Genomic DNA, 27,778 nt, shown 5'->3' with positions numbered 1-27,778 from the left:
CAAAGAATTTTGTCACGCAATATGAAGTGCACAATCAAGATTAAGCAGAAAAAAACAGTGAGACCATATGACATAATAACAAGCAGGAAAAAAACAGACAATATGAATAGATCAATAACTTTTTAGATACAGACTTTAAATAACTATGCTTACAATGCTCAAGGAGATCACAGATAAAAAAATCAGCAGAGAACTGAGAAAAATATGTACTCACATATGTATAAAACAAATGGAAATGTTAGAGCTAGACAGTAAAATAATCAAAAAATTAAAATTTGATGACTGGATATAACAGCTGTTTAGATACATTGGGTAAAAAATAATTAGCTGGAAGGGAAGTAAAAAGAAAATATTCAGAATAAAGCATGAAACAATAAGATATGCAAAATAGATGAAAGGATAAGTGATATATGGGATTCAGTGAGAAGGTTTAATGTAGGACTAATCTTAAAAGGAGAGGAAGGAAGACTGGAAAAGAAGCAATATTTGAAGAGATAATGATCAATGAAAAAGAACAAATGCCTAATTCAAAACTTTGAACCCCAAGCAGGGAAAAAAAATGCATGCTATGCAAACAATGTAATCATACCATGTATACATACCATGCATACTGAAGTACACTGTTGTTTTACATCATAGTAAGTCTGCTGAGGACCAAAGGCAATGAGATTATCTCAAAAGGAATTACTGAGGGTTTAAGAAAAAGAAGCAGGAGAAAAAACTTATCTTCAAACAAGTAGAACAGCTGATATTTCAACAAACACAACAAAAGTCAAAGATAAAGGAGTATCATATTGAAGCTCTAAGAGAAAAAAAATAATTCATATAAAGACTTATAAGGTGGTGGTAACTATGACAGTACAAAGATAAATAAAGATATCAATGGAATAGAAGAGTAATGAAGCAGACCAACATACAGACATTATATATGGCAAAGGTGATATTTCAGAACAGTAGAGTGCCTTTTCAATAAAGGGTGCTAGGAATATTGGCAAGCCTTATTTAAAAAAAAAAAATAAATGCAACTTGTCTCCCACTTCACATACTGTTGGTATATTAATTCTACGTGAATTGTATATCTAAATGTGAATGGTGAACAAACCTGAAAATACTATAGGTATGTCTTTGTGATCTTGGGATAGGAAAAAAAAGCTATAAAGTACAATAAACACCAACTGTACAAAAGAGGAAAAACTAATAAGTTGGATAAAATTAAAATTAAGAAGCTGGGCATGCTAGTGTACACCTGTAATCTCAGCAACTGGGCAGGCTGAGGTAGAAGGATTCCAAATTGGAGAACAGCCTGAGAAATTTAGGGAGACACTTTGTCAAAATAAAAAGAGCCTGGTGTGCAGCTCAATGGTAGAGCGCTTGCCTAGTATGTCCCAGGCTCTATGTTCCCTCCCAGTATCACGAAAATAAGCAAATAAATAAAACTTTTTCCCATCAAAAGACACCATGAAAAATGTTGATGGACCAGGTGGCAAGATGGCAGAATAGAGATCCCCAGCACTAGTCTGTTCCTCCACGAGATGGAACCAAAGCAACAGGTAATTGCCTGTGGAGGTAGGTGAGCAGCAGGGGTGAGCACCGGAAGTTGACAGCTGGAAAAAAAAAAACAAAACCTTAAATCTAGTGCAGGTCAGAGACCAGGGAGAATAAGAAAGCAAAAGATGTTGAATACCCCAGCACCTAGGTCCCTACACCCTGCAGACCAACGGCTTTTAGAAATAAGTGAACTGAAGCCTGTACAACAAGCTAGCTTTTCAGAAGTTCTTTACATCTCTTAGCAAATTCTGAGTGTTATAGCCAGGAGCCATCTTGAGAAAGGTCCTATTCTGTGGCCAAGCCGGTAATCCCAGCAGCTCAGGAGGCTGAGGCAGGAGGATCACGGGTTCAAAGCCAGCCTCAGCAAAGGTGAGGCACTTAGCAACTCAGTGAGACCCTGTTGTAAATAAAATACAAAATAGGGCTGGGGATGTGGCTCAGTGGTTGAGTGCCCCTGAGTTCAATCCCCAGTACCAAAGAGGGGTGGAGGGAGGGAGAAGGGTCTCTGCTCCTGCAGAAAATATACTGCTCCTGCATCCAGACGAGAATCTGACCTAATCATGGCCCACAGTTAACACTGCAATGACTTGGCAGGCTGACAAAAGCCCCCTGAGAGTTCTATGCTGTGGGGAGCACGGGATGCCACAGGGAATCAGCAGTGGAGGGAACCTGCCCTCTGTGACTTGGAGCGACCGCAGTGGCCTGTGGTTTTGTGATAGGGCCAGGTTCCAAGGTGCAGACTGCAGGGCAGTCGATCGATGGGTTCCCACAACCACGGCTCCAGCACAGAATTCGCTGGTTCGAGTGCTCCGCCCTGCTCTCAGAGGCAGCCGCTGAGGCTTTGGCATTTTGCCAAATCAATGGGCAAGGAGGACTCACTGGTCTTCTTGCTGAATTGGCCACTATAGACCTGGACCCCTGGCCTTGCTCACAGACTTGGTCAGCCAGAAGGTGACGCAGCTCCAGCGTTTGCCACGCCCCCGGGAGCGTAGACTAAAAACCTCTGGAGAAAAATATACCCCTGGCAAGGCCAGCCTTCTGCCTTAAACCCCACCTTGGAGAAACGCCTGGCACAGGATGTATTATTCTGCCCTACCTCATTTGGTGAGGGTTCAGAGGCATTTTGACCAGTTGCAGCGCTGACCTACTGCCCTCTGCAGACCTGGCGGATTCTACCTTGAAGACCCAAAAAGATAAAACCTGCATAGCCGGAGGTCATCCACTTTCCTTTGCATTTACAGCACCTCAGCTAGGAAGAATTTTTGGCTCAGTTTTTTTTTTCTTCTTCTATTCTACCTTTAGTATTTTTAATTCTATTATTTAATTCTATTATTTTATTTTATTTTACATTTTTAATATTTTAATTTGTTTTTTCTTCTTTCTTAATTTATTTTCATATATATATATATACACATACATATGTATGCCTCTGTGTGTGTGTGTGTGTGTGTGTGTATATATATGGAGCAATTGGCATTAGAATCATTTTCAAGTGATATTATTAACAGTGCCTGTGGAAATCCCCAATCCTTGATAGGAGGCACCACTCCCATAAAGAGTAATCACATATTCTGCTACATTCCACCACATCTACCTAACAAACCAAAGTGTGCCCACTCTTGCATATATATATATTTCCTCTTTGTTCTTTTTAATTTTTAATTTTGTCTTTTTTCCTCCCATTCAGTGCTAAAGATTTAGATCAGGACTTGTTCTTAAATACTGGACAGGTGATCTGAACTATACTCCCAGCACAGCTGAGAGGCATTAAGCCCAGCTCTGGTCACAACGTAGTCCACTTGAACCCTTGTGGGCTCTTCTAGTTAAAGAAAAAGGGGAATATAAAATCCCATCTCTCAACCTGTCCTCAGAGAGGCACAGTGAGGGAGAGGCTAAAATCTTCCACTTTTTGGCAGAAACACCTATAGTAGAGGCAAAGAGAAAAATCACAATATTTGCTGATGTCACATCAATGCAGGTCTTCTACAACAATCACAGCCACACCTGGTCAGGTCACAGAGCACTGATAAGACTGAAACTGAGGGAGCTAGGGTTCAAAAGGACTGAAATTAAGCACAGAGTGGGAGTTATGATTCTGGCCCCTGTACTCCTCCTGAAGATCCAAGGACAATCCTTCAACACAACTGGAGCAATCGGCATTAGAATCATTTTCAAGTGATATTATTAACAGTGCCTGTGGAAATCCCCAATCTTTGATAGGAGGTACCACTCCCATAAAGAGTAATCACATATTCTGCTATATTCTACCACACCCACCAAAGTGTGCCCACTCTTACAAGACTTGCAGAGAAAATAGGTCTTTTTGATTCTACTGTTACACTTGGTGCCCGAACCCATGAATCACAACCAAAGAAGCTATAGTGAGATTACACTTTAGAGTCAAGTTGGAAATAGCAGAAATTAAACAAATGCATGAAGATTGAATAATACATTATTGAACAAATAGTGGGTCATTGAAGAAGTCAGGAAAATTTAAAAATTCATTGAATCAAGTGAAAATGGAAACACAACATGCCATAACTTGTGGGATACAGTAAAAGCAATACTAAGAGGGACCATTTATAGCAATGAAGACCTACATTTAAAAGAAAAAATAAATCTCAACCTAATGATGGATCACAATATCTTAGAAAAATAAGAACAAACCAACTCCAAAATCAGCAGAAAGAAAAAATAATAACTATCATAGCAAAACCAAGTGAGATAGAAACTAAAAGAACAATTCAAAGGATCAATGAAACTGAAGTTTGGTTCTTTGAAAAGGTAAACAATATTGACAAAACTTCTGCTTAACTAACCAAAAGAAAGAAATCTGTTAAATAAAATTAGAACTGAAAAGGGGGACATTACAACAGAAACCACTAAAATTCAAAAGATCATTAGGGAATATTTTGAAAAGTTATTTTCCAGTTAATTACAAAAATCTAGGAGAGACTGAAAAATTTCTGGAAACATATGATGTACCAAAATTGAACCAAGAGGCTATTAAAAAAACTTAAATAGATCAATAACAAGCAATAAAATTGAGCAGTAATAAAGAAGTTTCCCAACAGAGAAAAGACCAGAATTGAATGAATTCACTACTGAATTTTAGCAAACTTTTAAAGAATTGACACCATTGCTCCTTAAAATATTTTATAAAATAGAATGGGTAAGAACCTTTCCCAACTCACTGTAAGAAATCAGTAAACTGATTCTGAACAAAAGGTGACAAAAACATGAATTGAAGAACAGTCAGCCTCTTCAACATAATGGTGCTGGACAAAGACCTTAATGTAAGTCCTGCAATATTGCAACTACAAGAAGAAAACACTATTTCAAGATATTAGCACAGGAACAGGCCCAGCAGCCCGCCGGCGTGGTAGACACATCACCCCAATTGGAGGAGGGGCAGAGCCACCTCCCGTGCCTGCAAGGGAGGCAGACCTGCAACCTGGAGAATAGGCCCAGCGGCCCGCCAGTGTGGTAGACAGATCACCCCTATTGGAGGAAGGGCCCATCTGTTGCCCGCAAGGTAGGCAGACCACTCGAACTGGAGAAGGGGCCCAGTGGCCCAACAGCATGATAGACAGATCACCCCAATTGGAGGAGGAGCACAGCCGCCACCCGCCCCTGCAAGGGAGACTTTGCAACTATTCAAGAGCAATATAAATATATAGGGGGAAATTCAATAACACAACAGTTTCACCAAGCAGAAAGAAACGTGTTCAGTATGAAAAGACAAGGAAAGAAAGGTCCACAAGCAATGCAGGTCAACTCAACTCTAGAAGAGGTAACAGCTGCAGCAGATGGAATGTCAGATAAAGAATTCAGGATTTACATGCTTCAGATGATCTGGAGTCTCAAGGAAGACATTAGACAGCAAAATGAGACAATGAAAGATCACTTCAACAATGAATTACATAAACAAATCCAAGAAGCAAAAGATCAACTATACAGGGAGATAGAGGTTATAAAAAACAAACAAACAGAAATCCTAGAAATGCAGGAAGCAACAAACCAACTTAAAAACTCAAATGAGAATACTACCAGCAGAGTAGAACACTTAGAAGATAGAACATCAGACAATGAAGACAAAGTATTTCAACTTGAAAAGAACATAGATAGCTCAGCGAGACTCTAAAACCATGAGCAGAACATCCAAGAAATATGGGATAACATAAAGAGACCAAACTTAAGAGTCATTGGGATACATGAAGGTATAGAGGTCCAAACCAAAGGAATGAGCAACTATTCAATGAAATAATACAAGAAAACTTCCCAGACTTGAAGAATGAGACAGAATCCCAAATCCTAGAAGCCTACAGGACACTGAATGTGCAAAATCATAAGAGATCCACACCTAGACACATTATAATGAAGATGCCCAACACACAGAATAAGGAGAGAATTTTAAAAGCTACAAGAGAAAGGAAGCAGATTACATTTAGGGGTAAACCAATCAGGATAACACCTGATCTTTCAACACAGACTCTGAAAGCTAGAAGATCCTGGAACAACATATTTCAAACGCTGAAAGAAAATGGGTCCCAACCAAGAATTGTGTATCCAGCGAAATTAAGCTTCAGGATGGAAGATGAAATTAAAGCCTTCCAAGATAAACAAAAGCTAAAAGAACTTGCAGCTAGAAAACCATCTCTTCAAAACATCCTCAGCAAAACATTACAGGAAGAGGAAATGGAAAATAACAATGAAAACCAACAGTGAGAGGTAGTACAGTAAAGGGAAAAAAATAATCAAAGAGGAAAAACAAACCATGTTAAGCAACATAAATAAACAAATATGGCTGGAAGAACAATCCATATCTCAATAATAACCCTAAATGTTAATGGCTTAAACTCACCAATTAAGAGACACAGGCTAGTAGAATGGATCAAAAAAAAAAAGATCCAACAATATGCTGCCTACAGGAGACGCATTTGATAAGAAAAGACATACATTGACTAAAGGTGAAAGGTTGGGAAAAATCATATCACTCATATGGACTTCGGAAACAAGCAGAAGTGTCCATACTCATATCAAATAAAATAGATTTTATGCCAAAGTTAATCAAAAGGGATAAAGAGAGACACTATATACTGCTCAAGGAAACCATACACCAACAAGACATAACAATCATAAATATATATGCTCCAAACAATGGTGCAGCTATGTTCATCAAACAAACTCTTCTCAAGTTCAAGAATCTAATAGACCACCATACAATAATCATGGGAGACTTCAACACACCTCTCTCACCACTGGACAGATCTTCCAAACAAAAGTTGAATAAAGAAATTATAGAACTCAATAATACAATTAATAACCTAGACTTAATTGACAAATATAGAATATGCCACCCAACATCAAGAACATCAACTTTTTTCTCAGCAGCACATGGATCCTTCTCAAAAATAGATCATATATTATGTCACAGGGCAACTCTTAGACATTATAAAGGAGTAGAGATAATACCATGCATCTTATCTGATCACAATGGAATGAAACTGGAAATCAACGATAAAAGAAGGAAGGAAAAATCATGCATCACTTGGAGAATGAACAATAGGTTACTGAATGATCAATGGGTTATAGAAGACATCAAGGAGGAAATTAAAAAATTCTTAGAGATAAATGAAAACACAGACACAACATATCGGAATCTATGGGACACAATGAAAGCAGTTCTAAGAGGAAAATTCATTGCCTGGAGTTCATTCCTTAAAAAAAGGAAAAGCCAACAAATAAATGATCTCACACTTCATCTGAAAATCCTAGAAAAAGAAGAGCAAAACAACAGCAAAAGAAGTAGACAGCAAGAAATAATTAAAATCAGAGCTGAAATTAATGAAATCGAAACAAAAGAAACAATTGAAAAAATTGACAAAACTAAAAGTTGGTTCTTTGAAAAAATAAATAAGATCGACAGACCCTTAGCCATGCTAATGAAGAGAAGAAGAGAGAGAACTCAAATTACTAGCATACAGGATGAAAAAGGCAATATCACAACAGACACTTCAGAAATACAGAAGATAATTAGAAATTATTTTGAATCCTTATACTCCAATAAAATAGAAGATAGTGAAGGCATTGATAAATTTCTTAAGCCATATGATCTACCCGGATTGAGTCAGGAGGATATAGACAACCTAAACAGACCAATATCAATTGAGGAAATAGAAGAAGCCATCAAAAGACTACCAACTAAGAAAATCCCAGGACCAGATGGGTATACAGCAGAGTTTTATAAAACCTTTAAAGAAGAACTAATACCAATACTTTTCAAGCTATTCCAAGAAATAGAAAAGAGGGAGAACTTCCAAATTCATTCTACGAGGCCAACATCACCCTGATTCCTAAACCAGACAAAGATACTTCAAAGAAAGAAAATTACAGACCAATATCTCTAATGAATCTAGATGCAAAAATCCTCAATAAAATTCTGGCGAATCGGATACAAAAACATATCAAAAAAATTGTGCACCATGATCAAGTAGGATTCATCCCTGGGATGAAAGGCTGGTTCAATATACGGAAATCAATAAATGTTATTCACCACATCAATAGACTTAAAGATAAGAACCATATGATCATCTCGATAGATGCAGAAAAAGCATTCGACAAAGTACAGCATCCCTTTATGTTCCAAACTCTAGAAAAACTAGGGATAACAGGAACATACCTCAATATTGTAAAAGCTATCTATGCTAAGCCTCAGGCTAGCATCATTCTGAATGGAGAAAAATCGAAGGCATTCCCTCTAAAATCTGGAACAAGACAGGGATGCCCTCTCTCACCACTTCTGTTCAACATAGTTCTGGAAACACTGGCCAGAGCAATTAGACAGATGAAAGAAATTAAAGGCATAAAAATAGGAAAAGCAGAACTTAAATTATCACTATTTGCAGATGACATGACCCAAAAGGGTCTACAAAGAAACTATTAGAGCTAATAAATGAATTCAGCAAAGTGGCAGGATATAAAATCAACACGCATAAATCAAAGGCATTCCTATATATCAGCGACAAATCCTCTGAAATGGAAATGAGGACAACCACTCCATTCACAATATCCTCAAAAAAAAAAATAAAATACTTGGGAATCAACCTAACAAAAGAGGTGAAAGACTTATACAATGAAAACTACAGAACCCTAAAGAGAGAAATAGAAGAAGATCTTAGAAGATGGAAAAATATACCCTGTTCATGGATAGGCAGAACTAACATCATCAAAATTACCAAAAGTTCTCTATAGGTTTAATGCAATGCCAATCAAAATCCCAACGGCATTTCTTGTAGAAATAGATAAAGCAATCATGAAGTTCATATGGAAAAATAAAAGACCCAGAATATCAAAAACAACTCTAAGCAGGAAGTGTGAATCAGGCGGTATAGCGATACCAGACTTCAAACTATACTAAAGAGCAATAGTAACAAAAACAGCATGGTACTGGTACCAAAACAGGTGGGTGGACCAATGATACAGAACAGAGGACACAGAAACCAATCCACAAAATTACAACTATCTTATATTTGATAAAGGGGCTAAAAGCGTGCAATGGAGGAAGGATAGCATCTTCAACAAATGGTGCTGGGAAAACTGGAAATCCATATGCAACAAAATGAAACTGAATCCCTTTCTCTCGCCATGCACAAAAGTTAACTCAAAATGGATCAAGGAGCTTGATATCAAATCAGAGACACGGCGTCTGATAGAAGAGAAAGTTGGCTACGATCTACATACTGTGGGGTCAGGCTCCAAATTCCTCAATAGGACACCTATAGCAAAAGAGTTAATAACTAGAATCAACAAATGGGACTTACTCAAACTAAAAAGTTTTTTCTCAGCAAAAGAAACAATAAGAGAGGTAAATAGGGAGCCAACATCCTGGGAACAAATCTTTACTCCTCACACTTCAGATAGAGCCCTAATATCCAGAGTATACAAAGAACTCAAAAAATTAGACAACAAGATAACAAATAACCCAATCAACAAATGGGCCAAGGACCTGAACAGACACTTCTCAGAGGAGGACATACAATCAATCAAAAACTACATGAAAAAATGCTCACCATCTCTAGCAGTCACAGAAATGCAAATCAAAACCACCCTAAGATACCATCTCACTCCAGTAAGATTGGCAGCCATTAGGAAGTCAAATAACCACAAGCACTGGCAAGGATGTGGGGAAAAGGGTACACTTGTACATTGCTGGTGGGACTGCAAATTGGTGCAGCCAATTTGGAAAGCAGTATGGAGATTTCTTGGAAAGCTGGGAATGGAACCACCATTTGACCCAGCTATTCCCCTTCTCGGTCTATTCCCTAAAGACCTAAAAAGAGCATACTACAGGGACACTGCTACATCGATGTTCATAGAAGCACAATTCACAATAGCAAGACTGTGGAACCAACCTAGATGCTCTTCAATAGGCAAATGGATAAAAAAAAATGTGGCATTTATACACAATGGAGTATTACTCTGCATTAAAAAAAATGACAAAATCATAGAATTTGGAGGGAAATGGATGGCATTAGAGCAGATTATGCTAAGTGAAGCTAGCCAATCCCTAAAAAACAAATGCCAAATGTCTTCTTTGATATAAGGAGAGTAACTAAGAACAGAGTAGGGAGGAAGAGCATGAGAAGAAGATTAACATTAAACAGGGATGAGAGGTGGGAGGGAAAGAGAGAGAGAAGGGAAATTGCATGGAAATGGAAGGAGACCCTCAGGGTTATATAAAATTACATACAAGAGGAAGTGAGGGGAAAGGGGAAAAAAACAAGAGGGAGAAATGAATTACAGTAGTGGGGGTAGAGAGAGAAGAGAGGAGGGGAAGGGAGGGGGGAGAGTAGAGGATAGGAAAGGCAACAGAATACAACAGACACTAGTATGGCAATATGTAAATCAGTGGATGTGTAACTGATGTGATTCTGCAATCTGTATACAGGGTAAAAATGGGAGTTCATAACCCACTTGAATCAAAATGTGAAATATGATATATCAAGAACTATGTAATGTTTTGAACAACCAACAATAAAAATTAAAATAAAAAAATTAAAAATTAAAAAAAAGATATTAGCACAGGTAATGATTTCCTGAATAGAATTCCAATAGCTCAGGAAACAAAAACAAAAGCAAGAATTGACAAATTGGGTGACATCATTTTTTTTAATTTGATGTTAAAAAAAAAAACCTATCACACAGCCAAAGACATAATCAACAAAGTAATGAAACAGTCTACAAAATTGGGGAAAGTCTCTGCCAACTGTTCATCTGATAGAGGATTAGTATCAGAATATATAAAGAATTCAAAAAGTTTAACAACCAAAAAAATGAATAATCCAGTTAGTAAATGGGCAAATGATCTGAATAGATACTTTTCAAAAGAAGTACAAACAGCCAATAAATAAATGAACAAAAAATGCTCAACATCCTTTAGCCATCATGGAAATGCAAATCAAAACTGCATTGAGATTCCAACTCACCACACTGAGGATGGCTATTATCAAAAAAACAAAAAGTAACAAATGCTGGCAAGATTGTAGAGAAAGTGGAACCCTATATATTCTTGGTGGGAATGTAAATTAGTACAGTCACTATAACTTAAATAGTGAATGTGGACTTTACATTTCCTATAACAATAGGAATGTGGACTTTATTCTGAGTATATTTCTCAAAAATCTAAAAATAGAACTACCTTACTAGTCAAGGTCTCTAGGGGAACAGATATATAGAGATATAGATATAGATATTATTATAAAAGGGGGATTTATTAGATTGGTTTACATAACCAAAATTGGATAGTCCCACCATGGCTGTCTGCAGGCTGGAGAAATGGAGGAATTAGAAGCTGCTTAGTAAAAAGCTGGCGCTTCTGTACAAGAGGGATCAATTATGCAGCCCCAACCCAGGACTAAAGGCTGGGAAACTTCCTGAAGCATCACTAGTTGGAGTCCACTTTGGAAGAAAGAAGGAGCCAGAGTCTAATGTCCTCAGGCGACTGTATCAGCAATAGAAGAATTAAGCTTGCATTTGCACTGCTTCTTTGTTCTGTCCAACTGCTTGTTCCATCCAGGCCCTCAACCTATTTGACTGTGCTGTCCACACTAAGGTGGGTCTCCCCCTCAGTCTGCTGTCCCACATGCCCATCATTCCTAGAAACTCTCATCGACACACCCACAAGCCTGTTAATCTTAGGCATCTTTTAATCAAATCAGTGTGACAATTCAGATTAATGTATACATATAATCCAGCTATACCACTCCCAGGTATATATCCAAAAGAAATAAAATCAGCATACAAAACAGATACTTCCACACCAATGTTTATAGTGGTATTATTCGAAAAAGCCAAGCTATGGAATCGACAAAGGTACCTTTCAGAAGATAAATGGATTAAAAAAATGCATATATACACAACGGAGCATTAGTCAGCCATAAATAATAACAAAATGTAGCATTTTCAGGAAAATGAATGAAACTGGAAAATATCATGTTAAGTGAAATGAGCCAAACTCAGAAAGATAAGTATTACATTTTTTCCTGTCATATGTGGAAAGTGAAAGGATGGAAATTGATGTAACACACAAATGGAGCTGCAAAACTAACAGGAGTAGCTTCCATTTTACAAAATCACATCTAAAGGCAAGGAACAATAGGAATGTGGACTTCATTCTGAATATCCAGCTAATACTTGGGTTCAGCTAATACTTTGGGTCCCATTAGTGAAAAGAAATATGGAAAATGGGTACTGAGGGATAACTAGCTATTTTTGCCATATTCTTAATTGGACAAATTCTTTCCACTGAAATTTAAATTAAAAGTGATAAGCCACTGGCAATTGACATGAATTGCCTAGATCTCTGAGAGCTTTGCTTCCTTTTTGCTTTCCCATTTTTCTCCTTTTGTTCCTTTGTCAGATACAGAAGAGTTCATTAACAATCTAGGAGAATCTATTTTTTTACAATTTATAATAGGATCATTGAGGTACATGATTACAAATCCATGGTGGTGTGTATACTGAGTATGAAGATAATGAATTTCTAAAGAGGGATTACTTTCTTTTTCCTTTCATTCCTTCTTTTTTTTATTTCCTCATTTTTTATTGGTGCTTTATAGATGGTATTTGTTGCTACATATTCAAATGTACACAAAACATAGCAATATAATTTAGCCAAAGTGCATTATAGGTGGGATTTGTTGATACATATTTGAATACTCACACAACATAGCAATATAATTTGGCCAATATCACTTCCCAGTATTCCCCCCCCCCTCTTTCTATCTCCAATCCCTTGGTCCTTTTCCTTTACTGATGTCCCTTTGATTTTTAGGAGATCCACCCACACCTTTGTTTTCCTTTTTCCTCTTTAGCTTCCATATATGAGAGAAAACATAAGAAGGAAATACACTTAAAAGAAGGAAATAATGCCTAAGTTATAATCTGCTGTGGATTCTCAAATTGATTATGTTGCATCTTTGGATGTTGATTTCTAGACATAGAACTGATGTTGCAGGTTAGTTATGCTGACAGCCTTCTGGAACCTTAGGAAAAACAAGTTATGAAAGGTACGGTTAGGAGTTCCCATCAACACAACACAAGGCAAGCTTTAGTCTCTGAGTAGTCAAAGCAAAACCTTTGACCCCAAGCATAGGATTTATATAAATTTTTCTCAGAAACAAATACAAGGTTTCTTTTCATGAGACCATAAAACCAACATTCAGTATAAGTTTAAACATCTAATAAAATATTGTGTTAAAAAAATTTCAAGATCATTTTAATGTTTTGAGCAACCAATAAAAAAAAAAAAAAAACATTTTCTTGACATGTTCCATGCTAAATTCTACCTTGGGATAAAACTGACTGACAAGGAAGAGACTAAAGTGTTCTAAATACTTGGAAAGCAAATAGAATTTACATTAATTTTAAGAAAAGCATTATTGTTATTTTGAAATATGTATAATTTGTGTTTTTACGTTAAGGAAAAATCAATCTACTTCATGTACTTAAGGGTAGGATTTGGTGTCCTGGTTTTGCCACTTAACATGTATTGTTTTGGAAAATTTACTTACCTCCCTGGCCTCAACTAAAATTTAGTGGGGGTTCAAATAAGAGTATCAGTGTCCTATCACAATTCTCATAATGTGCAAGTTCAAAGGTACAGTAACACTCACTGGATGTTCAATATTATTGTTAAACACATTCAAAGAGAAATATGCAGACTCCATCAAAGACAAATTAAATCAAAATCTTGGAGGGTGAGGTCCAGGCATACAAGACCCCCAGGTGATTCTGGTGTGTGGCCAGGGATTGAGGTAATAAGACCATGAGCAAATTGTATGACAATTTGGAGCTTTAAATGGAAATTTATATACTAATATGTTAGTAGTCTTACCTCTAGATGATAGAATTCCTGGTTGTTTTTCTTTTATTTGTGTATGTGATTTCAAGTTGTCTGTAGTAAACATTAATAATGACTATGACAATGTATAATATAAAGACATTTACATGATACATACAAGAAGTGTGCTAAGGGCTAACAAAATGTACTTGCATTCAAAAACTGAAGAGATCAGATGCACCGAGAGATGATTGTAAAACCAAATAGATGTCACAAATGGCAGAAATGAATAAATAAAGCCCAGCATGAATACGGAAAGAAATATCCAGGGGGACAGCGTCAGCCCCAGAGACAACCTGAACAGATAAATGTACAGAGACCAAAAATAAGGTTCTATGGTAAGGGTAGAAAAATCTTCCAGTTTGACTGACATAGGCAATTAAAAAAACAAAAAAACAAAACAGGCACCAACTGCAAATATTTAAAAATATTTTTATTTTATTTATCTTCTAATTTTTCCATTATTCTAGTAAATTCCATTGTCCCCATGGATGACTCACCCAATGACCTGTCCTCCATTTCCTGGGTTCCAATGACCTTCACCTCCATTTGACTGCTGCCACCCTCTTTTAGGACTCCACCCTCATCACCAGGAACTCTTTGTTAAACTTGGGATTTCACACTCTTAGACATTCATCTGTTCTTCCCTATCCACACCGATCTGCTTTTTAACCTCATTAAGCCTTTCCTCCTGGCTCTCCCTAACTGACTCTTTACAGACTTCAGAGCAGCTGAGTGAATTTTTACCACTCTTCACTTGTCAGTGAAACAAAGACCATCAGATGGGAACTCTTAACTTACTTCCCCTCAGCTCAGAATTCACCTGCCTTTTTCCTATCTTCTTCTGACTCCAAGATGTTTCTCCTAAACAAACAGATACACATATCCTCTTTTTAAAGTAGGAAAACAGAAATGAAGTAATTTGCTCAAGGTCACCATTACTGGGAACCAAATATGTCTGACTTTAGCAACCTTAAGTTTTCATTATCAAGAGTTTTAATTTGGCTCGGGGAGAGCGAGCAGCGAGCCGGAGCGCGGAGCGTCAGTAAGGGAGCCTAGCCATCCGCTGCCGCCTCCCCTCCGCAAGCAGGAGCCCCGGCCGGGGCCCGGCACGCCGCCCCCGCCCCTCCCTCGTCGTCAGGCCGCGAGGGCGAGCGCGAGCGAGCGAGGGGGAGGGCGAGCGAGCGAGCGCCGCGAGGAGGCGGCCGGACCGAGCGGGCGCCCGCGCGTGTGGCGTGAGGGGAAGCCGCCTGCCCGCCCCCTTCGCCTTCCCTTCTCTCCCCCTCCCCCCCCCCCCGACCGGGGAGCAGCACCGTGTCGGCGCCGGCGGCCAAAGTCAGTAAAAAGGAGCTCAACTCCAACCACGACGGGGCCGACGAGACCTCAGAAAAAGAACAACAAGAAGCAATTGAACATATTGATGAAGTACAAAATGAAATAGACAGACTTAATGAACAAGCCAGTGAGGAGATATTGAGAGTAGAACAGAAATATAACAAACTCCGCCAACCATTTTTTCAGAAGAGGTCAGAATTGATCGCCAAAATCCCAAATTTTGGGGTAACAACATTTGTCAACCACCCACAAGTGTCCGCACTGCTTGGGGAGGAAGATGAAGAGGCGCTGCGTTATTTGACCAGAGTTGAAGTGACAGAATTTGAAGATATCAAATCAGGTTACAGAATAGATTTTTATTTTGATGAAAATCCTTACTTCGAAAATAAAGTTCTCTCCAAAGAATTTCATCTGAACGAGAGTGGTGATCCGTCTTCAAAGTCCACTGAAATCAAATGGAAATCTGGAAAGGATTTGACGAAACGTTCAAGTCAAACGCAGAACAAAGCCAGCAGGAAGAGGCAGCATGAAGAACCAGAGAGCTTCTCTACCTGGTTTACTGACCATTCTGCTGCGGGTGCAGATGAGTTAGGAGAGGTCATCAAAGATGATATTTGGCCGAATCCATTGCAGTACTATTTGGTTCCTGATATGGATGATGAAGAAGGGGAAGGAGAGGAAGATGATGATGATGATGAAGAAGAAGAAGGATTGGAAGATATTGATGAAGAAGGGGATGAAGATGAAGGTGAAGAAGATGAAGATGATGATGAAGGGGAGGAAGGAGAGGAGGATGAAGGAGAAGACGACTAATTGAACACTGATGGATTCCAACCTTTTTCTTTCTTTCTTTTGTTTTTTGTTTTTTTCTTTCTTTCTTTCTTTCTTTTTTTTTTTTTTAATTCAGTCCCTGGGAGCAAGTTGCAGTCTTTTTTTTCCCCCCTCCCCCCCACCCCCTTGTGCTCAGTCGCCCTGTTCTTGAGGTCTCTTTTCTCAAACCATGCTTCTCAACTTATTTTGGGGGGAAATACCTTGAGCAGAGTACAATGGGAAAAGAATCTCTACACCCTTCTGTTCTAAATTCATTTTTATCCCTTCCTGTCTCAAAACAAAAAACTGTATGGAATCAACACCACCGTGCTCTGTGGGAAAAAAGAAAAACCTTCTGCTCCCTTCACTCTGCTGGAAGCTGGAGGGTGCTAGGCCCCTGTGTAGTAGTGCATAGAATTCTAGCTTTTTTCCTCCTTTCTCTGTATATTGGGCTCAGAGATTACACTGTGTCTCTATGTGAATATGGACAGTTAGCATTTACCAACATGTATCTGTCTACTTTTTCTTGTTTAAAAAAAGAAAAAAAAAACTTAAAAAAATGGGGTTAAAGAAGGTCAGCAAAGGGTGGGTTTGAGATGTTTGGGTGGGTTAAGTGGGCATTTTGACAACATGGTTTCTCCTTTGGCATGTTTAATTGTGATGTTTAACGGACATCCTTGCAGTTTAAGATGACACTTTTAAAATAAAATTCTCTCCTAATGATGACTTGAGCCCTGCCACTCAATGGGAGAATCAGCAGAACCTGTAGGATTTTATTTGGAATTGACATTCTCTATTGTAATTTTGTTTGTTTATTTTTAAATTTTCTTTTTTGTTTTCACTGGAAAGGAAAGATGATGCTCAGTTTTAAACGTTAAAAGTGTACAAGTTGCTTTGTTACAATAAAACTAAATGTGTACACACAAAAAAAAGAGTTTTAATTGGTTTTTATTAGCAAATTTTAATGATGCAGAATAATGGATTTCAACATAGTGTATTCATATATGCAAATAACATATTTTGAGCATATCCCCCACTACCCAAGAGTTTTTATTGTTTTAGTGAAAGGTCGATGATGTTTTTAACAGATTTAAGATAAATCAAAAAGAAATGGGGGCTGGGGTTGTGGCTCAGTGGTAGAGTGCTCACCTAGCATGTACAGGGAGGGCCTTGGGTTCGATCCTCAGCACCACATAAAAATAAATAAAATGAAGGTATTATGTCCAATTGCAACTAAAAATAAATATTTTTTAAAAAAAGAAGAAGAAATTATTTGGCTAAATGGATAATGAGGGTTTTTTAACAATTAAAAAAAATTTTAGTTATAGATGGACACAATCCTTTGTTTTATTTATTTATTTTTATGTGGTGCTGAGGATCAAACCCAGAGCCTCACAGATGCTAGGCAAGCACTCTACCACTGAGCTACAACCTGAGCTCTCAATTTTATTTTTTAACATGTTGAATTTGTGGGGGTAAAAGGACTTCCAAGTGGAAATGTCCAGCAGGCTGTTAAGAATGGAACTCTAGAGCCAAGGAAAACAGTGAATTCTAGAGATAAGATTTGAAGTCATTGATGGAGTTGCAACCAGAACATGATCAGAGGAATGCACAGATTAAATCAAAGAAAGAAGGCAGAGAACAGAAAAGGAATAGAAAAAGAGGTAGCCAGTGATGGAGATGGAAGATGAATAACCAGAAAGGTAGGAGCCAGAGAGCACAGCATCATGAAAACCAAAAAAATTTTAACTCATCAGTGACCTGCATGCAGGTTATTGAACTTCTCTATTATTGAATTTCTAATTACCTTTTTTTCTTCTCATTTACAAAACATGAATGAGTTTAGGCCCTTTAACATAGGTCATGCTTTGCCTTGCTACATAAATGAAACTTTCCATCAATATCTTATAATTTATCCAAAGGCACTTGTCATCCATAAACTTCTATTCAAATTTACTATTTTCATTAAATGATAGCCCCACTGAGTTCTTAAAAGAATTCTGTGTAGGTTCATTGTCCATACATGTATATATAACCCTACAAATGAGAGTATTTTCATGTTAATGTATTATTTTAAAAGAAAGGGGAAGAATATTCTCATTAATGCTAATTTAGCATGTGTAATCATTTGACTTGAGCTGCACTAACAAACACCCTTATATTAACACTAACTTAGGAGGGCTCACTTTAACTCGTGGTCTAAAAACAATAATCATCTTTAAAAACGAAATCATCCTCCTTATCCTGGGTTAGTGCCAGTTTTACTTTATATTCAGTACTCAGCTGAAGTCACCACTTTATGTCGATTTAATTCACTACTATAGCCCCCCAAATTATCCCTTCTGCCTTTAAAATGACAAGATTTGTACCATTTGTTTGACACAAAACACTCTTATGCTAGAACTGCAAATGACATAGTCTCAAATCTAGTTCATGCAACCTGACTGGAAAACCTAGAATACGATAAAACATTTTCAATAAAATACCAAATTCATCTTGTGTTCAGAGAAGATCTAAGTTAAGGTGGATTAAGAGATTTGCCCCCCAAAATATCTCTCCGGATGAAGTGTTAATGGTGGGATTTGAACCCTGCTCAGAGGTCCTCCTGAGCTCTTTCTGTAGTTCCTCCTCCTCAGGTTTCCCCAGTCAGGCAATAAGGCATCGGGTCATGGGCAGGTATTCATATGGAGACATCTGCAGAATAGGGACTCAAAAAATATGTTTGCCAAGGAAATAGTTGAGAATGTAGAATCTCCAAGGGCAGGAACATCTACTTATACAATAAACTAGCAGAATGGGGGAAAGGTCAGCAGGTCAAAAATCCCTCTCAAGTTATTTTTACCCTCATTCTTTCTTTCTTTCTTTCTTTCCTTTTTAAATATCTTTACTTTTATCTATCTATCTATCTATCTATCTATCTATTTATGTGGTGCTGTGGATCGAACCCAGGGCCTCATTCATGCAAGGCAAGCACTCAACCACTGGACTACAACCCAGCCCTCATTCTTTCTTTTGATTCCAAAAATTATATAACTTCATTTGGGCTTTTCATTGTACTCAGAGATGTTTCTAAATATTGAAACTAAAGAATAATTACTAGGTTAAATAGTTAAATTAAAGATTAGGACTATTGAAGTTTTCTAAAGATTTTCCAATTAGCAAAGTGCAGAAATTTACAACTTTTTACTGTGATCATTTGCTATATTTAATAAATTAGTATTACCTACCCAAACAAGCAAAGTTCCAAGACAGCTATTCAGGCTTCTTAGCCAAGGCCATCATAACTTTTAATGTTATTTGGTCTGACAACTATAACTTGGCATGTTCTCCAACTAAGTTGTTGGCTTTTTAAAAATTATGGATTACTTTGAGAATATGGCAAAAACTATGAATCCTCTTTGCAAAAAATAGACATAAGAACATATACACAGATAGATCCCCTGAAAGTTTCCTTTGCATCTCATCTGATATTGGTAAGCACATATAGTAGGCACTTAAAACTGGCTGTAATGAAGAAATATGGTGAGGTGTTATGTGAGCATTTTGAATGATTCCTTGTTCTTGTTGTTGTTTCTGCTATAATTTTCACTATATTTCCCCAACCTGATATTATTCATTTGTTTATAAAACAAGACCGAAAAATAAGCAAAAGCTTTATCCTTTGTCGGCTTAACAATGACAGCAGAATGAACTCCCTTCCCACTTGAAGTTAAGCTTTGGGAGGAGACAATTAAAGGCACAAGAAACTCAGACGGGGAGAATGACCTGGCTTCTGGTTAGAAGACATAAAGAATAACAATAACTTGTGTCATGGTACCTCCCAGTTTTCAAAGCACTTTAACATACATTACCTTACCTGATGACCCCCACTTTGATCTGTAAGGCAGGTGGGGCAGGTCTCATTACCCCTGTTTTATTGATAAGAAACACTCAGGTCCAGAGTAGTTTCATGAATACCCAAGGTCACCCAGCAGTCTTAAGTGAAAGGGCAGAGACTTGTGTGTAGAGCTTTGGATCCCAGTTCTGCTTTTTCCTACATCACAGAAGATGTCAACGAGAATGGAGTATTTTCAAAAAGCAAACAAACAAAAAATTGGCACATACGTTCATGAGGGCAAGGAGAGGGTTTATAAAAATCCCTTTCAACCAAGATGCATGAAATTTCATTTTCACTTTTTTATATCAAGGCATCAGGCTATTTTCAAAATGCCCAGTAAATCAATCTTTTTCTTTAAAATGCAACTGCCCTTGTGTTAGTCATACAGGTTTAATCATTTGTGAAGAATAAAACGGCTCTATCTTTAACAAACGCTATGGTAATCACTTGGGTAAATAGTCGGGAGCCATTTGTATTACTCCTTATGGGATAATGGGTTCAAAGTTATAAAATCTGGAAATATTTTACCACTAGAATGTTGCTATAGACATTTCTCATTTTGAATCTCAGCCATCTCCACCCACAGTCCAATCTTACAGGTGAAGAACTTTATGATGACCCAAGAGTGGAGAAAGCAGTTCTGGAGTTACCAGCACATGGACCCATAGAACCATAATAGATCCTGACAGTCTGTTTCTCTCTCTCATTCTCTTCTCTGTTGATAACAAACAATCCCTTTCCTATAACCCCGGCTCACAGAATGTGCTCCCTTCCTGCCTATTATGACCCTGCACTTTGTGCTGTTCCCCCCAATAGGAAGCTGACATCAAGAAATTCACCAGGCTGACCCTATGTTGTACAGGAGAGGGACACACATACCTTCTCTTACAACAGTTAGAGATCTTAAATGCCAATGTGCCAGCTGGAGGGTCCAGAAAGCAGAGACATGAACATGCATTTTTTAAATACAGATTTACTATGCATTAATAGCTGTTGCTTCTTCTTTTTTTTATATTTTTAAAATTTGTTCTAATTAGTTATACATGACAGTAGAATGCATTTTGACACATCATACATAAATGGAGTATCACTTCTCTTTTCTCTGGTTATACATGATGTAAAGTTATCATATATGCACATAGGATAATAATGTCCAATTCAATCTAATATCATTCCTACCCACATACCCCCTCCCCTCCCTTCACCCCCCTCTGTCTAATCCAAAGTACCTCTATTCTTCCCTAGTCACCCTTTCTTATTGTGAATTAGCATTCACATATCGAAGAAACAACCTGCCTTTGGTTCTTTGGGATTGGCTTATTTCGCTTAGCATAATATTCCCCAATTCCATCCATTTGCCAGCAAATGTCATAATTTCATTTTTCTTTAAGGCTCGGTAATATTCCATTGTGTATATATACCACATTTTCTTTATCCATTCATCTGTTGAAGGGCATCTAGGTTGGTTCCATAATTTGGCTATTGTGAATTTAACCACTATAAACATTGATACCGATTTTAAGTCCTTTGGGTATGAACCTAAAAGTGGGATGACTGGGTTAAATGGTGGTTCCATTCCAAGTTTTTATATATATATTAGTTGTTGATGTACCTTTAAAGATGAGGTTTTTGTAATACAACTGTAAAGTTGTAAGTTTGATGTGATAGCCATATTTTGATAAACATTACAATAAATAAAAAATATTAAAATAAAAGATGCTATATCCCATAAAATAATTTCCCATACCTAGGTCCTGGTTTGGGAATATGGCCCCACAACAAGCTATTTTGACCCATATAGAAAAAAACAGAATGTTGGATATTTAAAACTGACAGGACATTATAAAGTAATTATAAGCCAACTAGATCTATGGAAAATGAGAAAAAGAAAAAAAAATGGACAAAGTGGAATAGAATGCAGTAGATGTCCAAACTATGCAGGAAAAAAAAAAAGAGAAAGAGAGGCCCCTATTTCTAGGGAGCTAGCTGTCTTGCAGCAGGAAGAGATCCTTAAAAACACAAGAGGCCTGCAGAACCAATCTTAAGCCCTCCTCTCCACAATGGGGTCAAAGAGGTCCTGTGTGATGGAACCACCGTGAAGACAGGAGTCCAGAAAGAATTCAATACAAGACCACAGAGCCAAGGATATAAGAGGGGAAGCAAACAAAACAGGAAAGCTAAAGGGAATAGCAAGAATAGAATCACAACACTCACCCTGAGCCACAGCTGCACAAACAGAGGATGCCACCATAGAAATACTCAAGGAAAAGACCAAGAAACTCAGAGTGTGAACCACAGGCTCCTACCATGAAGGGGGCTGAGAGGTCCCTCAGCCAAACTCCCTCATTTTATAGAAGGCCAAAGGAAGGCTCAGGGAGAAGAGATTTGCTCAAGATTCAAAGCCCAGCCGCAGATCCTGCTTTGGGAATATGGCCCCACTACAGGTACGGTGTGCTCTCACCCACCGTGGGAAGTTGACGTCAAGAAAAATCACCAGGCTGACCCTGTGTTGGTTACAGGAGAGGGACACATAGGACTTTTCTTAAGGTAGTTAGAGATCTTAAATGCCAATCTGCTAGGTGTGAGGGTCTAGAAAGTGGAGATATTGATGTGTATTTTTTTAAGTTGTCAATGGACCTCTATTTTATTTATTTATTTATTTATATGTGGTGCTGAGAATCAAACCCAGTGCCTCACCCATGCCAGGCAAGCGCTGTACCACTAAACCACAACCCCAGCCCTGATGTGTATTTTTAATAGAGATCTACTACGCATTGAAAACTAGCTTTTTCTAATCCTCTCAATATTCATTGATTCTGCTTTATAGACCAAAAATTAATAATAATAACAATAATATAATCTGACTCACAGAAAGGGAATGGAATTAATATGTTGAAACTTCTTACAATTGGGGGTTGGGGTAGAGCTCAGTGGTAGAGCATGTACTTACATACACCAGGCCCCAAGAGCACAGGAGGAAATTAAGATCTGTCTCCAAATTCAGATCCCACATCCAAAATATAAGAAAAACAGAAATCCTTTCTTTAACTGGAGGATAAATGAGACATCATCTAAGTGGTGAAGAGAAACTCAAGTATGACTCTTAAGGAAACAATCACTTGGTGGTCTTCTTTTTTCTTTTTTTTTTTTGCCTCTTCAAAATATAGTTTATAATAAATTTAATAAAACAGTCTGCCCAGACATTGACAGGGTGGAATTGAATGAGAAAGCAGGAGAGATGGAAGGAAAGAAGGAAGAAAGATAGAAGGGAGAGAAGAAGGGAGAAATGGCAGAGAGAAAGGAGGGAGAGGGGAGGAAAGAAGGAGACAGAGAAAGAGGGAGAGAAAGAGAAAAGAGAGAGGGAGTCAGGGAAGGAGGGAAGAAAGGACCAAGAACTAGGTGGCAAATGGTGCTTTCACTAGACAAATAAATCCAGGGCTTCTGGCACTTGTTAAGAATTTTCAAGACAATATTTGAGGATTCTTAATACAATACAAATTTTCCATTAGTCTCTCAAAGTTTGATTTGTTATGAAATTTTGTATGAGTTGATTTCTATTTAAGCCTATCTTTTCACTTACAAAACAGATATCTGGTCTTCCTCCTCCTATTAGAGTGGTTAGGATGAGACAAGGATTTACACTAAGCGTTACTAACCCCAAGTATTAATGAGGCACTAAAAACTTTTGGCATAGATAGGGGGTTTTTTTCCCCCTGACTTTCACAAAATATCTTTGTTCTCTTTCAATAGCAAACACAGAGAAATTATTTCACACAGATGAAAGAGCCTACAATATGGTTACCAACTTAAAATATTACCATTCTTTTTTTTTTAATATTTTTTTACTTGCTGATAGACCTTCATTTTATTTATTTATATGTGGTGCTGAGAATCGAACCCAGTGCCTCACACATGCCAGGCAAGTGCTCTCCCACTGAGCCACCACCCCAGCAATATTACCATTCTTGAAAACATGATTTGGAAATGTGTGAGAATAAAAGACAAAGCTGAAAAAAACAGACACACCCCACTGGAACTATCAGCAGGTGTAATTCCTGAACAGGCTAGGGTTTGCAGTGAGGAAATAAGAAAATTAGAAAGCAATGAGCCATTAGAGACTATTTAGCCTCAAATAACAGAAAACTTTCTAACAATATCTTTTAAAGAATTTATATTTATTCCTATAGAAAAAAAATTCTAGAGATCAGCCTCTGTTCATTCTGGAAACATGGCTCTCCTTAATCAGCTCTCGCGATAACAAAATAACTGAGGCCTATAACTTATAGAGGCATGTTTTGTTTTGGCTCACAGTTATGGGTGTTACAGGCCTAGATCAAGTAATCTTGTGGCTTTGGGCTTCTGGTGAAGGCAGCACATTGTGGTGGCAGTGTAAAGCGGACCAATCACACACCTCATGAGCCAGGAAGATGAGAGAGGAAGAAGAAGAGACCAGGGTCCCAAAATCCTTTTCAGGGGCAAGCCCCCAATGACCTCTCCTTAGGCCCCATCTCCTAAAGTTTCCCTATCCCCAGTAATGCCACCCTGAGACCAAGCCTTCAACACATGGGCCTTTGTGGGACCCTACCCACACTCACGCCATAGCAATAGCCCCATGAAACCAGGGCACCCATGATTAACTTTTTTTGTCCTTTCTTATTTATTTATTTGGTTGTCACAACTTGAGAACCCGATGTGCATTCAAATCAAAGAAAAAAAAAGAGAAGAAAGTAAAAGGAGGAGTAACAGTTATATCTCCTTCTTATGTGTATATGAGAAATCACAAAAGCCCTCCCCAAACCCCCTAAACTTCCACATATTGGTCATTAGCTCAAACTGTCCATCAGGCCTCTGTAGGTACAGGTGAGGCTGGGAAAGTTAGCATTAGCAGAGGCAAGCAAGAAATGAAGGAGATGGAGATGGGTATTCAAGTAGCCCACAGCAAATTTTGTTACAATTAATGTCAAGATCTGCCCAAACTACCTTTTCATTTATGTGAGGGTTGCCATTTCTTCTTTTTTTTTTCTTTTTTTTTTTTATTGGTTGTTCACAACATTACAAAGCTCTTGACATATCATATTTCATACATTAGATTGAAGTGGGTTATGAACTCCCAATTTTACCCCAAATGCAGATTGCAGAATCACGTCGGTTACACATCCACATTTTTACATAATGCCCTATTAGTAACTGTTGTATTCTGCTACCTTTCCTATCCCCTACTATCCCTCCTCCCCTCCCCTCCCATCTTCTCTCTCTACCCCATCTACTGTAATTCATTTCTCTCCTTGTTTATTTTCCCATTCCCCTCACAACCTCTTATATGTAATTTTGTATAACAATGAGGGTCTCCCTTCATTTCCATGCAATTTCCCTTTTCTCTCCCTTTCCCTCCCATCTCATGTCTCTGTTTAATGTTAATCTTTTCTTCCTGCTCTTCCTCCCTGCTCTGTTCATAGTTGCTCTCATTATATCAAAGAAGACATTTGGTATTTGTTTTTTAGGGATTGACTAGCTTCACTAAGCATAATCTGCTCTAGTGCCATCCATTTCCCTGCAAATTCTATGATTTTGTCATTTTTTATTGCTGCATAGTACTCCATTGTGTATAGATGCCACATTTTTTTTATCCATTCATCTATTGAAGGGCATCTAGGTTGGTTCCACAGTCTAGCTATTGTGAATTGTGCCGCTATGATCATTGATGTGGCCGTATCCCTATAGTACGCTCTTTTAAGATCCTCAGGGAATAGTCCGAGAAGGGCAATAGCTGGGTCAAATGGTGGTTCCATTCCCAGCTTTCCCAGGAATCTCCATACTGCTTTCCAAATTGGCCTCACCAATTTGCAGTCCCACCAGCAGTGTACAAGTGTACCCTTTTCCCCACATCCTTGCCAACACTTATTATTGTTTGACTTCATAATGGCTGCCAATCTTACTGGAGTGAGATGGTATCTTAGGGTGGTTTTGATTTGCATTTCTGTGACTGCTAGAGATGGTGAGCATTTTTTCATGTACTTGTTGATTGATTGTATGTCCTCCTCTGAGAAGTGTCTGTTCAGGTCCTTGGCCCATTTGTTGATTGGGTTATTTGTTATCTTGTTGTCTAATTTTTTGAGTTCTTTGTATAATCTGGATATTAGGACTCTATCTGAAGTGTGAGGAGTAAAAATTTGTTCCCAGAATGTAGGCTCCCTATTTACCTCTCTTATTGTTTCTCTTGCTGAGAAAAAAACTTTTTAGTTTAAGTAAGTCCCATTTGTTGATTCTTGTTATTAACTCTTGTGCTATGGGTGTCCTGTTAAGGAATTTGGAGCCCGACCCCACAATATGTAAATCATAGCCAACTTTTTCTTCTATCAGATGCCGTGTCTCTGATTTGATATCAAGCTCCTTGATCCATTTTGAGTTAACTTTTGTGCATCGAGAGAGAAAGGGATTCAGTTTCATTTTGTTGCATATGGATTTCCAGTTTTCCCAGCACCATTTGTTGAAGATGCTATCCTTCCTCCATTGCATGCTTTTAGCCCCTTTATCCATATAAGATAGTTGTAACTTTGTGGATTAGTCCCTGTGTCCTCTATTCTATACCATTGGTCCACCCACCTGTTTTGGTACCAGTACCATGCTGTTTTTGTCACTATGGGTTGCCATTTTTTAGATTTTTTTTTCATTGCTAGGAATTGAACCCAGGGGTGCTTGACCACTGAGCTACATCCCCAGGCCTTTTTAGTTTATTTTGAGACAGGGTCTTGCTAAATTGCTGAGACTGGCTTCAAACTTGCAATCCTCTGGCCTTAGCCTCAGGAGTAACTGGGATTATAGGCATGTACCATCACACCTGGCTTGAGATTTTTTTTTTTTTCTTTATGAAGGTGATGTGGCAAATGTTGTAGTTGTGGTTTTTATTCTTTTGTACCCTTGCCCTATTTTTTTATTCTTTTGATGTTATGACTAACTACTCATAAAATAGAATACTCTTCCCAAATATTACAATTGGGTTTCTAAAATTCACAAATTAAAGAACTGTCCACTGAGGGGGCGGGGAAGGGGCTTAAAATCAAATTTGAATTTAAGGGAAAAGTCTAATAGATATTGTAAATCTGCTAAAATAAATCTGCAAAGAAAAAGCAAAATATAGACAACAGTAATAATATACATTGCAAATGGGTAATAAGATAAAAGTTCTATAGTACTATCTTATGATGTCAGTCACTTGCTAGAAATTGTTCATAATCTCCCCAATATTTAAAAAAAAAAGCTTGTTTATTCACTGTGAAGTTTTGTTTTTAAATCCTCACAGTGCCGTGTATTTATATTTAAATATATATGTATATACATATATATATATATAATTTATTCTAATTATTTATAAATGACAGTAGAATTCATTTTGACACATGGTACACAAATGGAGCACAACTTCTCATTCCTCTGGCTGTACGTGGTGCAGAGTCACACCAGTAGTGCAATCATACATGTATATAGGGTAATAATATCTGTCTCATTCTACTGCCCTTCCCATCCCCACCGCCCCACCCCTCCCCTCACTGGCCTCTGCAAAATCCAAAGTTCTTTCATTCTTCCTCCTGCCCCCCGCTATTCAGCAGCATCTGCTTATCAGAGAAAACATTCGGCATGGTGCATTTCTTTCCTAGGCCCAATATTGTGTTTTTCCCATGTTATGACTTGGAGCACTTAGTCTCTGGCTCCTAGGTCTTGCCCCAGGCCTGACAGCCAGCCTCAGCCTTCTCCTGGTCACATCATTCCAGAGCCCTCCCCTCCCCCTGGCTCCTCCCAGGTGCACA

At 38.0% G+C, this 27,778-nt stretch overlaps 1 pseudogene; it reads left to right on the top strand.

Moving 5' to 3' along the window:
- The first annotated feature begins 1,532 nt into the window (after nt 1–1,532).
- LOC144257013 (protein SET pseudogene) lies at nt 1,533–16,709 on the top strand (annotated as a pseudogene).
- Nucleotides 16,710–27,778: the final 11,069 nt, after the last annotated feature.

The sequence above is a fragment of the Urocitellus parryii genome, chromosome 9 (genome assembly GCF_045843805.1).
Source record: "Urocitellus parryii isolate mUroPar1 chromosome 9, mUroPar1.hap1, whole genome shotgun sequence".
Lineage (NCBI taxonomy): Eukaryota > Metazoa > Chordata > Mammalia > Rodentia > Sciuridae > Urocitellus > Urocitellus parryii.
Note: the sequence above shows the minus strand (reverse complement) of the source record. Positions and strands in the feature narration are given on the sequence as shown.